Below are 14,643 nucleotides of genomic sequence, written 5' to 3'. Positions count from 1 at the left end.
AACATGCAAAGAAGGCGACTGATCATGGCCAAAGAGAAGCTCCTATTGGAGGGAACGTGGGAGAAAGAGGAACAGATGCTTGGACTTATCTAAGGACTAGAATCAAGCGATCTCAAATTTTATTTGAAATAATTTGATTCTGCTCGAAGCTCATGGTAGATGTGCATTGGGACAATTATAATATCAAAAATTATAATCTGTTTAATTTCCTTCCTTGTCAAAGAGTACCTTGACTTCATATATTCTGTAGCTTTTAGGGAATGTTTGTTAGATGTGAGGAGCAACTTGAGATATATTAAACAAGGGAGGCAATGGACCTAATGTATTCTTACCTATATAATCAAAATTTTAAAAAACAAAGCAGGATGGAATCTGGCTTTGGAAAATTGGGTCATGGAGAGAAGAAGGCTTTGTGGGTCATGATCTGGAAGGATACATCGGTTTATTTGTAGGCAACCAGAATGAGATTGAAGGTACAACTATCCAAATGGAAACATCTAAAAGAGCAGCAGTGGTAGTATGTATGTGCTTGTGTGTGTGGTGTCCAGATGTGTAGTTTAATAGAGGAAGCTAGTAGACTGGTGTCACAAGATTCTAAAATATGTATTACCTTTATGCCAGAAATTAGTAGGTCTGAAATTGACTTGGTAGAGAGCTTCTGATGATTCCTGAGCATGAGAGTGGTCTGATGAAAATAATATGTTTGGGCTATTTGCATATGTCTAGGATGTCATGTGAGAACCTATGTGATGGACCATAAGAGAAGATACCAAAGAAACAATTTCAAAAATCGAGTAGATTATGGAATGAAAGACATTGCAAAACAAAAGACCTCAGAGCTCAACTTACTGAAACCATTTCCTCTGAAAGGAAAAAAGAAAAGAAATGAGCTTTTCTGGTGATAGAGCTGTTTGCTTTTCTACTTCTTCAGGAAAGGACTATTTACAAAACACTGAGACTGGGAAACTATAACTCATAGATCAGTTTAATAGTACTGGAATCACTGTGCATTGCCAAGGAATGGAAGTTTAACAGGGTACTGTCTAGACAATCAGCCCTACTTTCATTTATAGGTCTGAGTGAGAGTTTTATAGATACACAGGATCTGCAGTCTTTGTCCTGGGTCTGATAGCATACTTATTTTATATAACAATCTGCTATTCATCATGTCTTTTTCTTTTACATTATGTTGATAATGTAATTCATAGTTTATGAATATAAATTGATTTTACCTTAATCGTTACTTTCTTGGTCACACTCACGGTCCTCCCATTGTTCATCGATTTGCTTGAGCGGGCCCAGTAACGTCTCCTTTTTGAGACTTGTTGTTACTGTGTTTGGTATATTGAATATATGCGGGTGAGATACTCTCAGTAGCTTGCCGGGCTCTCATAGAGGGGTGGAGGAATCAAACTTGGGAATAGGAATTGTTGACAATGTATGTTTCATTGGAAAAGCACTAGCACTGTAGCACTGTGGTCCCATTGTTCATCAATTAGCTCTAGTGGGCAACAGTAATGTCTCCATTGTGAGACTTGTTACTGTTTTTGGCATATTGAATATTCCACAGGGAGCTTGCCAGGCTCTGCCGTGCAGGCAGGATACTCTCGGTATCTTGCCATGCTCTCTGATAGAGATGGAGGAATCGAACCCAGGTTGGCCACATGCAAGGCAAATGCCCTAACTGTTGTGCTATCACTCCAGCCCTGCGTGTACTCAAAAAACTTAAAGTCACTGGTGGAGGGAAGTTGACATTGTTGGGGTGATTGGTGTTTAATTACTGGATGCCTAAAACACAATTATATCAGAACTTTGTAAATCATGCTTCTTTAATAATTTTATTTAAAGCCATTAAAATTACTAAATAGGTGGGTAACATACCAGATTAGTTTAGAAGATCTCTTTAATGAAATCCTTTTTAGATTTCAGTTTTCCATTCTTGGAAAACATTTCAATTTTGATTAAAATCAAACAGAACAAAATGAATTTTATATATACTGGATCAATATTCAAGGAAATCTGTAAATAAAATGCAATTCTATATTCTAAATCCTTGCCTTTTGAAAAAAAACAATATTTTGGGATTTTAATCAAATTGTGGAAATTCTTGACAATTATAAGAAAGATGATAGTGATATTTAAAAAATGATTTTGATTAATATTTAGGGTCAAGACACTTGCACATCACATCTGTTTGAAGTTCAGGGAGTAGGTATCTGTTCACAGGATAGGACTTACATTATTACTGAAAACTATTTTCAGTTTTACAGAAGAGGGCTCTTACTTTCTATAAGCTCATGCAACTGTGACTTTGAAGTACCTTCGGACAAATTTCATTAATTTAAATATGTCCTGTTAATCTCGGGGACACAGCACACTGATCTTTTTACAAGAAGGAGTAGAGCTGAGGATTAAAAGAGCATTAATAAGTAAAATAGTCATTTGCCAAAAACCCTTGCCCTAGGAAGCAGAGATCCATCCTGTATCACACAACCGTCCATCAACAACCTGCCAAGGGCATCCCGCAAGTCATAGAATCAGCTCTCTAAGAGGTTGAGGATAACCTTAATGTTGTGCTATTGATCAAGTCCCCACATTGTTATTAGCCCGATATTGTAGGGTTCAGAGAATTGAATTCACATAAAGTAACATCAAAGAGGGAAGCAAGGAACCTGAACAGCTCCGGTCAAAGCAATCACTTTGAGGTTCTCAAACATAAAGTTTAAAAGGGCTTATGTGAGATTGATGAGATTTGAGGAAGTGGGGTGAGTAGACACTAGAAGTGAATCCTTTGAAGACCAATTGCCTCTTCCTGGCCAGTTTTTAAAGAATCCCACCCCTTCTTGCAGTCTTATGTGACTCATAGAAGTGAATTCTCCACAGGCGTCTACGGTTCACCAATTTAAAACCTTAGAGGCGGTTGTGAGGAACATGACCCAATTTGCCTGGAACTTTTCTGGTTACCAAACCCCACTCATCATTAGCATTAATAAGGAAGCCTTAAGGATGTGAATTCCAGGTTCAGAAAACGAGAAATACTGTTTAACTTGAGAATAGTACAATCAGTCATCTCTGTCTTTGTTGTAATGAAGGTACTTCAGAAATTGTATTCGGGGAAATATGCAAACTTTTGAAGATGTTTTTTAAATAAGGTGTGTGTGTATGTGTGTATATGTGTGTTTTCTTCCCTCCTAAGAACCCTCTGTGGTATTTCTTCTCTGAATAAGAGTCAGTTTCTTACTCTCATATGTGAAAACCTGCCTGCTCCTTGTTCCAGGATCTCTCTTTAAAAACTCTTGGACAACCCCTTCTCTTTAGTCCCTGCTACAGCTGTACACTCTCCTTGCTGGTCCTTGAATACATCATGTTCTTAATTTTATATGCAACTCTTCCCTACTGGAGTTCCTGCTGGCAACACTCCCAATCTGCCAGAACAGGTTGAACCTCTAGAATGCTCCTAGAACTTGACAGAGGGTGAAGACTGGAGACATGATACTGATGTTTCCCAGATAGGTTAATGATTGGCAATCACCAGTGGCCAGGTTTGGAATGTGGAATGTTGACACCTATGGAATCTAGACAAATGATGTATTTGTCATAATGGAATCTAGGCAAATAACTGATTGGCAATAGTGATGGTACCTAAATAAATGATATCCATCCTGCTTATATCCATCCTCCCCATGTAATCTTTGATCTAACCTTTCATCTCCCACTTACCACCTGCCCTGGTCCTGCATGTATTGCACTGTTTTTGACCCTATATAATCACTGTTGATCCTCAATAAAATAGTCTCCAGTGCCATCAGCCTTAGTCCATGTACATGGACCATCAGTCAGAGACTTCATCGGTATTGGCACTGTGCATGGCATGACCATATCACTTGTCCCCTGTATTGACTGTCATAAATGAATGTATGACTTCTCACACCCATCATGTCTTCAGTCAGAAGTAACTTCCTTTGCTGCACTGTCCACAGGTTGTCTTTTTGATCCTAAGATGTTTATATTCTCCATCCAACTATATTATTTACTCTTCACCATAAGTATGAGATGCATTGGTCATGGATTTTACTGTTTTCCTACATATTGTATTACCTATACTAAAACAATAACCAACAGAGATCACGTGATCATTCCATCTTTTGCAAAATGCGAGATATTGGAAATTATATCCAATTTTCACAGTATCACTTGACATCTGTCTCTTTATATTTGAAAGACTAGGGTGCAGGTTTATCTTTATAATCTGACATTTACTTGGAGGAAGTCTATTACATTATTTATTTTAATTTTTATTAATGAAACACCATGAGGTACAGTTGTAGACTTACAAATTTTGTGCTTGGGTTTCAGTTATACCCATCCCTCTTATTTAATTCTGTGGGAAGTTTAGTACAAAAGCATGAAGTTGAAAATGTTGAGATAAATGCCATTGTTTATTTGTTTTATGTTATTTATTTAAAGTTTAATGTTAGTGTTATTTTTAAGAAATAAATTTTAACGCAATACATAGCAAATGCTTTTACTAAAATTCATCATTCTTACTTACAAATCTTTAATATTTAGATGGGAATTAAATAAATGTGGGTATTATAATTTGTTTATAGGAAAGTCTAATATATCTTTAAGTAAATAATTGGTATCATAAAATATAAACTTATTTAATTTTGAAATAAAGTTAGAGTGCCCTTAATACTTAATACTCTTAAGGGCACTATAAGAATGCTACCCCAGAAGCCAGAGAGTGAGTACAGTAGTAGGGTACTTGCTTTGCATATGTTTGACCTGGATTTTATTCCTGGAACCCATATGGTCCACAAAAGAGCCAGGAAAGATCCCTGAGAGATGAGCCAAGAGTAATCCCTAATGGCAATCAGGTATGGCCCAAAAGCCAAAAATAAATTAAAAATAAAACTCAAACTAACATGATCATTCCCAGCTATTATCTTACCTAACTTCTACCCTCACACACTTAAGTTTGATTCTGACAGTTGACCAGTCCTCCTAACCTCTATTTTCCCTGGCCATGGATATTAGTCTTCTGCTATATATTTTTATATAGTATAAATGAATGCAGTCATTCTATATCTATACCTCTCCTTCTGCCTCATTTCACTCAGCATGGTACTCTCAATGTCCATTCATTTATAGGCAAATTTCATTTTTCCTAACAGCTTTCATTGTGTAGATATGCCATAGTTTCTTTATCTATTCATCTGACTTGATCACGCTGGACAAAATCTGAGTGTTAAAAGTAGGTAAAGGAATATTCTTGATAACCTTTCAGTGTCAATATTGCAAATTACAATGCCCAAAAAAGGAGAGAGAGAGAGAGACAGAGAGACAGAGAGACAGAGAGACAGAGAGAGAAGAAAAGCCACAGCTGTAGAGGCAGACTGGGGGGAAGTAGGGGTTGGGGGAATGATGGGAGAGAACCTGGGAACACTAAACACTAGTGCTGGGAAATGTACAATGGTGGAGGGATGGGTGTTGGAACACTGTGCGACTGAAATCTAATTATGAACAACTTGATAAAGGTCTATGTCATAGTGATTCAATAAAATAAATAAATATGATGTGTGCTAAGAAGAGCATAGATTTTTTTTGTCCATTCCCATCTATCTTTTCCAGTAGTCTTTCAGAATAGTAGCACTGTAGCACTGTCCTCCCATTGTTCATCACTTTGCTTGAGCAGGCACCAGTAACATCTCCATTCAAGACTGGTTTTTGACATTTCAAATATTTCACGAGGAGCTTTCCAGGCTCCGCTGTGTAGGCAGGATGCTCTCGGCAGTTTGCTCTGCTCTCCAAGAGGGACAGAGGTATCGAACCCAGGTCGCCTGCATGCAAAGCAAATGCCTTACCCTACCCGCTGTGCTCCTTTAAATAAATTTTTGATGTAGCGAGTAAAATAAATAAATAAATGAAAATGAACTAAGAAAAACTCCAAACCACGCTATTCCCACAGGTGGATGAGAAAGCTGTTTCTCTATAGAACCCAGATTCTCTTGCTCAGGCTGGAAACTTGATTGAACCACGTGGGTGGCACATCAATGCCTGAATGACACTGAAACTTCTCTCGTGGTATATCATTCAGCTTGTGTTTTTCCTATTGAAATAGCAAGACTTAAGCCACCTGTACAGCTACGTATCTCAGAGCACTCACAATAGGAATTCCTCCTTAGCGTGGGAATTATTTCTCACCCCCAAAGCTTCACTGTTGTTCATGCTGATTTCAGAATACATTTTCAGAAAGAGAATTTTACTCTCAAGAAATAAAGCCCTACGCTGCGTTTTCACACAGAACTTTTCTTTTAGGAATGCTTCTTGAGGGCTGGAGCGATAGCACAGTGGGTAGGGCGTTCGCCTTACAAGCGGCCAACATGGCCGACCCGAGTTCTATTCCTCCACCCCTCTCGGAGAGCCCGGCAAGCTACCGAGAGTATTCAATATGCCAAACACAGTAACAACAAAGTCTCCAATGGAGACGTTACTGGGCCCGCTCGAGCAAATTGACGATCAACGGGAGGGCCTTTACCTTTACCTTTACCTTTACCTTTACCTTGAGAAACACAATCAAGATTGTAAATAATCTTTTGAAGGGCGGCCAGGGAGTGGCCCAGACAGCTCTTCCCTGGCCGCCCAGTTTCTGGGTGAGATCCAGCCACTCCCCCAGCCGGGATGGGCCAGGCCATGGGGCAGATGGTGGATGAAATGAGGGCCAAGCCTGTTGATTGATCAGATGACGTTTATTCCATTTTTCCCACGTGCCTGCCCCAGTCTCCTTGAGCCTCCCATTCTAGTCTCACACTGCTCCTCATTCCGGTCTCCCTCTGTCTCTCCCGCTTATCTCTCCACTCCATCTCGCAGTCTGGCTCTCTCTCTCTCCACGTGCCTGCTCCTGTATTCTTCTACATCTTTCTCTCTCTGCCCCCTTGCTAGCCTCTCCGTGGTCCATCTTGCCGCCCTGCTCTCTCTCCTCTCCAGCTCTCTTGTCTCTCGAACTACTCACCACTCTGGGCTGACACTGCACCCAATCAGGTAGCCAAATCAACATAGGGAAGCTCTTCCTGAGGGACCACCAAGTTCAAAGGGAATACCTCCTAGGATAATCCAAAACCCTTTCTGACTGCCCAAGGGCAAAATACCCCTTAAGGTGTTTTTCTCTTTTCCCTAGTCTAATAACTCTATCAACATCCCAATACTAATTATTTTTGCATGGACACAATAAGAGATACATTGAGGCTTGTTAGGCAGCTCTCTTGGGAACATCTTGCCACAGACTCAGACTACAGCACTCAAGCCAGATTAATCATTCCTAACCCTAGCAGGGTCCAAATCTAGTTATTACTTTTTGGATCATGATAGCATTTGTCCATGACCAAGCTCTTAACTAATAGTTAAGCATTATGGCTCTTTGGCCAGGCCCATCTCGATGCCAGGGTAGCACATAGCTTACCGCTTACCCTGGTTCCATCCAATCTCTCATAAGGACCCTGCTTTGGGGGCACTAGGAAGTAAAGGCAGCTGAGGCTTAGGTGAGAGAATAGATGCCCAGGAGGAAAATATCACTTAGAGTCACAATACAAAACCATGTCTTCCTGTGTCTATATAAAAAGGACACTGCTCTGAATAATCTATGCAAAGAATTTAGGGAGAAGAGAAAAACAATATTTACAAGTCAACAGAGCACAAAGAAAGAAGTTACAAATAAACACAGAGGAATGGGAACATTGTGATGGGAGCAACCCAATAAATCTAAATTACCTGAGGCTATACAGGAAGGACAAAGAGTGTTATCCTACAGAAGATAAAGACTTTTTCAAGTGTTTTGAGTTGCTTGTATTTCTAAGTTTCTTCAGATACCCATCAATGTTTTTCCTCTTGGTTTTCTCTACACTCTCTCATTGCTTTGGTTTGTTTTGTGTGTAGACATAAAAGTGGTATAATTTAACATTTATTTGCCTTACAGGAAGTGGTTAGTTTTCTTATTTTTCTACAGAGCAGTGGACAGAGTATGGAGTCTGGCCTTCTGGTCAGCTCTGAGAATTATTCACTCTAAAATTCGGCTTCAAGTCTTAGCCCAGGACCACTGCCCAGAGCACTGGAATTTCAGACTCAGAGTCCCTGATAATGTTCAGTGCTGCAGGGATCATCATGATCTTTTTTGACAAAATTGGAATCAGCCATGGTGAAAGAAGGGAATTGCATCAATGTAGCATTTGTTGTTCACAAATTGCATTTAACCTCTTTTTATTTAACACATATATCATACTATTTCTGCTCTTTTTTCTGTTTTTTTTTTTCATTTCAAAACTTCAGTTTACAAAGTTGTTGACAATAGACTTTCAGGCATACATTGTTCCCAAAACCAATCCCTCCTAATAATTCTGTGATCTATTTAAATATCCATGGGCTGGTACAATAGCACAGCAGGTGGGGCGTTTGCCTTGCCTGTGGCTGGCCTGGCCAAGATGGGTTCGATTCAACAACACAGTAACAAGTTTCACAATGGAGATATTTCTAGGCCCGCTAATGGGAGGACAGTGACAGTGATACTTAAATATCAATTCACTAGATCCCAAATGAAGAATATGGAGAATGTATCACATATTTTTTGTTATTGAATCGATAGAGATAGGGCTCAGTATATGAATCTTCTTATGTGTTTTCTATTCTTTACTAATATGTTCAACCTTCATCAATGTTGCTGAACAGGGAAGAAAAAGAGTAAAGAACTATTCCTCCATGTCCATTTCATTCCCCCAAATTAAGAAACATTGGTACAGCCATCCTACAGGGTAATATTATATGATTATCACCATACGGAAAAAATTTAGACATGCCTTCCTACTATATCCATTACCACCTTGAAAATAAACCTTGCCTTTGCTTTAGATTTACATTATTTATATAATTTAATGAATTATACATACCATGATACATTAACATCCATTTGTACATCCATCTAACATTGCTCCATCTCTCATTCATCTATAAAATCTATTTTTGATTTAGAATCTTTCAGCAGAGCAAGTGTTTTTAAACACCTCATTTAAAAAGCAGCTCTGAAAAAGATTGTTGACTTTTGCAAAAGACACCCATCTACAAGTGGACATTGAGAAAACAATAGAAGGTATAAAGTAGCTATATATTTCACTTAATCAGCCTTTAAATGTGTGGGGTAAGCATATGATCCAATATCTGAGGTACACTTGTTCACAGGTTTAAAAGCACAGAAAGAGATCAGAAAACCTTAATACACTTGTGGACTCTGCCAATTGTTTTGGGGATGATCTGAGTGAAGTTTAACTACTTAACTAGTTAACTAATTAACTCAGTTAATTACTGAGTCATACAACCTACCTTTCACATCCCAGTAACAAAGGGATATGGACACCCTTATAGAAATGTTGCAAAACCCACACACTTATTATATATATGATACATTATACTGTATTATATACTTTATAATATAGTATAGTACAGTGCTATATATTATATATACTATATATAATGCTATATATAGTATATATAATACTATATATAGTATATATACTACTATATACTATATATTACTATATATACTATATATAATATATTGCACTGTATAGCACTGTCCTCCCATTGTTCATCGATTTGCTCGAGCAGGCACCAGTGACGTCTCCATTGTGAGACTTGTTACTGTTTTTGGCATATCAAATACGTCACCATTAGCTTGCCAGGATTTGCCGTGCAGGCGCAATACTCTTAGTAGCTTGCTGGGCTCTTTGAGAGGGGCAGAGGAATTGAACCAGGGTCAGCCAGGGTCGGCTGTGTGCAAGGCAAGTGCCCTACCCACTTGTGCTATCACTCCAGCCCATATAAGATAGCTTCCAAAGTTGTGTGCCTAACTTAACACTCACAGAAGCGGTATTTTTCATACTTTTAATTCTATTATACAACAGAAACGCCAAATGATTTCACTAGATTCTATGTTACCAATACTGATTGAATTGCAACAAATGCATGAAAAACTACCCGGTTTTTTCATTATTAGCATTTTCTCTAACTATACCAGGATTTAAATTTTTGTACAAGTTATAATAAAAATATTGTTAAAACTACCCATAAAATAATGCACACGACTAGTAGAGCTCTGTGCCAGTGATGTGGTAGATGCTTAATAAGTTTCTCTTTCTGATTTATGTCTTATCATTATACTTATTAATTAATCACTTCCAGAAACAAAGTATGTGTAGCAGGAATGCAAAGGCTTTTGAGAAGATCTAGGGAGAAAAATCTCTATAGAAAGGAAAGTGGAAAATTCTAATCATTTTACTGCAACTGATGTTTGCTGAAACCTACATCACTCATGAGAATGGCCACACAATTTATTTAGGAAGCAAAGCCTAGTATTTACAGTGGCAGTGAGGGCAGTCAAGAGATGAGAAGAGTTAGTGAAATTTGACCTTTCTGAGCGGGCACTATTTGTCAGTCTCCCTTCATGCCATGAAGAAAATTAGTTCCCAGTGTTCACAAGTCCACATGAAAGAGAAAAACAGGAGAGTGTTGCATTGAAAGCATTTCAAACCACCTTTCCATATTATTCTGGCTGATTAAAGAAAGCGGGAAAAGTCTTCCAAGCTTCATCTGTACTAAAATTTAGAGTAGGTAGATGGTTATCAATAACCCGTGGATAGAATATGACGAAGCAAATTAAATGAACGCGATTTCACTGAATGATGGCATTCCGTTTTGAAGGGCCGACACCCTTCTTCACAATATTTTCACTGAACTGCTCCATTTCAATTGGAAACAGGATAATTCAAGGCATGCCTGAGAATTCAATTCTGAAATGCAGAGAAACTTTCAAGAAGGACCAAAAGGAATGAGAAAAATATCAGGATAAAAAGCAAATATTGTTGCTGTTTCTTTAGTTCTTTCTGAAGTCTAAAAGATTATTAAAAAAACTGTTTATCATGATTTTTTATTGACAGTATTAAAATCCAGGGAAGGAATGGTTGTAGTGTGCTTATAATTAATCCAGTTGTTTGGGTTAGGGCTATGTATCATGATTTTGTTAGTTTTAGAGACCTTTCATCTTTAAAGTAGCCAAATGCTTACTGTTCAAATTTTTCTCCTAGAAAACGAAAGACTTTGCAGAAAATTGCCTTAGTGCAATCGATTTAAATAGGTCTAGGGCACAAATAAATACTTAGTCTAGGAGATGTCTTTATGAAATACCTCTGTGTTAATGAACTAATTAGCCTTTTCCAAATAACTCGTTAGGCAAATCTGGGATTCTGTACACTTGTGCTCTCTGAGCTTGCTGCAAATTGCTCTGCATAATTTGGGCCCTCAGTTTCTGCCTGGCTTTTCCGTGTTCCTGAGTATCCTTTTGTTAGAGGTGAGTCTGACATTTCTTCTTCATCCAATCATGCTATCCTTTCATGTTGTGTTGCAATGAAGACAAATCACAGCACTCAAATTCTGCTCCATATTTAAACTCTTTGCAATCCAGCCAAAAGAGCCATAAAATCTTTGCTGATTTTAATGAAATCCCAGCCTTTTGTTTGGCTTTGATAAATACCAGGCGTGGAAGTTTCACCTAGATGCGGCAGTTTTCCACGGACTGGATTTTCGTTACCATAGAGTTGGCCTCGGGCCAAACCTGCCCGGTAAGTGGATGCTCTGGGGCCTGGTGGGATGCCAGGCTGAGCCAGAAGAGTGAGCAGTGGAGGTCAGCAGGGTACCAAGTGCACAAACTGTCCCTACCAGTCAGCGGTTCCCACTTGGCATCTTAGCAAGTCCACACGTCTTGCTTCACTGATGGAACTGATTTCATTAATGAAAAATCATTGCTGCTCTCCAGGATGATAATGAGGAAGCCTTTGAAGGTTATTAGGTATCAGTAGATTTGACTGATGATAATAAGCACATCTGAAGTGTGTGTCTCTGGTTGTTTTCTCAAATACTGACAACCTCTGGGGTGTTCGCTCTGTGCGAGCTTAGCCTATGTTTCCTCACGGTCCTACAAAATTAATGAAACAATGCCTAGAATACTGTTTTTAGAAAAATAGGGAGTAAAAGGTTTCTAATGATTTTCTTTTAGAATGCTTCCTGTTTTAAGCATTCTCTTTCTTGTCACAGATGACTCATCTGTAGTGCGTTCTTTTTGCTATTACTAGGATTTCGGATCTGTGTTTCCAATATCGTTGACTTTCATGGACTTCATGATCGTGTTGCCATTTCATGGTCTTCATGTGACCTCACTTCACCACCACCAAAAGTCCTATGATCCCCCACCCACATCCTGAGTCACTTCCAGTCCACCTATTATTCCCTTGTCTCGAATCTGGTGCTCACGGTTTGTACTTAGTTCCCAGGGTTTATTACCAGTCAATATATCTATTCACTTGTTTTGTTTCCCTATATACCACAAATGAGTGAAATCATGTGATTGTGATTATCTTTCTCCTTCTGGTTTATTTTGATCAGCATCATACCCAGTACTTTCATCCAACTGCAGAATTTCATTTCTTTTTCCTGGCTGCATCATATCCCCTTGTGTATCTACTCTACTTCTTTATTCATTGTTCGGGTCTTTTTCATATCCTGCCTTTTGTAATAAGAGCCACAATAGATATAGATGTGCATATATCTTTTGGAATGAATGCTTTATGGGTAGATTCCAAAAAGAAGTAGAATCACTGGATCATAGGAGGGCTCGATTAGATGTTTATGAGAAATATCCATGCTGCTCTCCATAGATGTTGACCAGATGGTATTTCTACCAGTAGTAAATGAGATGTTCTTTTGAAAGTCATATATTTTCACACTTAGATCCACTATACAAATATGATATCTTGAATTTATTTCAGTTCTTTTAATATATACCGTTTGGTTTGGGGGGTTATAGTAACAGTGCTCAAGGTTTACTCTTGACTTTGTGTTCAGGGTTTACTCCTGGTAGTGTTTAAGTTACCATCTGTTGTTCTGAGGATAGAATTCAGCATGCTACAAGTCCCTTACCTGTTCAATATATCTCTGACCCCTAAGCCTCTTTTTAAACATTCCATTTATGGAATGTTAAATTTCTTTTTTCAGAACAGATAAATTAATTGAATTAATAAATAATAAATAATAAATTAATTTGAAGTGTGCTATTACCGTGTTGCAGAAATTTCATGCAAAGATCAACACCTATATTAAACAGATGCCATTTAGTCATTACCCCTTTTCTCCATGTGTTGGATGACAATATAGTGAACTCTGCTCTCTTCTAACACACAGTTATGTGGACACAGGAGATTAAAGAAAGGAGGGAGGCTGTAATTTAGTAGTTCACATGTCATGGGTGATTGTAAGGTGACCCATTTCCTGCACCTGACCACCCAATCTTAATAGTTTACATAGAAGAGTTAATTGGGTTCAGTCTCATATACTTTAAAGAGAGTTCCAACATTGCGTTGCAGAATCTGGGCACAGAAAGCAAATGCAACCCGTGTTACCAGGGGAAAGTTTGTGGTGCTCACAGTTGTTCTTCAAGACCAACTGCAAAGCCAGCCAACATAGCTGAACACCAGTCAGCATCGCTGAACTCTCTTGAGAACTTTCTTGATGACACTCTTTGGCATCTGAATATATTTGTCCATTTAATTGCTTTTCCCCAATTTTAATTTCCATACTATTTGTCAGTACTTAAATTGAATGATTATTGTCTTGTATCAATTAAGTTGCCTTTATTTGCTAGCAGAAACGAAACCCTTTTTCTAATAAAACATTAGCAAATATTGCATTCAGTTCCTGCTGGGATTTGGTTATTATATTAATCCCATAGACAATTTTCTTGGTTCCACTGCAGGTAATGAGATTATTATCTGGTTCTGTCTTGTTTCCACTGAGTCAAGAGGTACCCAGGTGTAAATGCATTAAGAAATCATCTTGTTTGATGGTTCTTTTTAATGACAGTGAGTCTATGAAAATATAAATGAATCCTATAAACTTTTCTCAAGAGCTAGAGACTTTCAAAAGTCAGGCCATCTATTATATAATATAGGAAAAAAGATATGCATATTTGGCTAAGCCATTATGAAACCATTAAACCATTAAACCAAGGATGGCTAAGCTATTATGAAACCATTAAAGCATCAACTCAAGAAACCATTATAGTCATATTTGTGTGTCATATCATTTCTTCAGGTTATTTTGGGGGGAGTATTCAAACTGTGTGATGTAGTATACCAGAGAGTATAAGTAAGAAATTAATTTTTGTGTCAACTGAGTAGAGAGGAAATGTGGCACTTGTCATTAAAAGATTGATGTTTTATATCTTTCAAGTGAAGTTTCTGACCTCCCCATCATCTTTCCTTAACAAAAATAAAAACAGCTGTAAGCCACGTTTTCTGCTGAGTTCCAATGGTGTCTATCATTTCTCTGTACTGAGCTTTCTAGTAGGGCTTTCCCGATTTGCTACCATTTTGTATTGATATTTTGGTTTCCAACTCTCCTGTTACCTCAGTGCATCTTGATTTACATTTTTTATTTATGTTTGTTTCATCAGCAGAGTATATAGTGAATGATAGTCTCTTATTATGTGCAGAATGAATCTAAACACCCTGTAAGTATGTGACATCAATGGCAATTATCCATCATAAG

Source organism: Sorex fumeus, unplaced genomic scaffold, assembly GCF_029834395.1.
Source record: "Sorex fumeus unplaced genomic scaffold, SorFum_2.1 ptg000048l, whole genome shotgun sequence".
In the NCBI taxonomy this organism is placed as follows: domain Eukaryota; kingdom Metazoa; phylum Chordata; class Mammalia; order Eulipotyphla; family Soricidae; genus Sorex; species Sorex fumeus.
Note: the sequence above shows the minus strand (reverse complement) of the source record.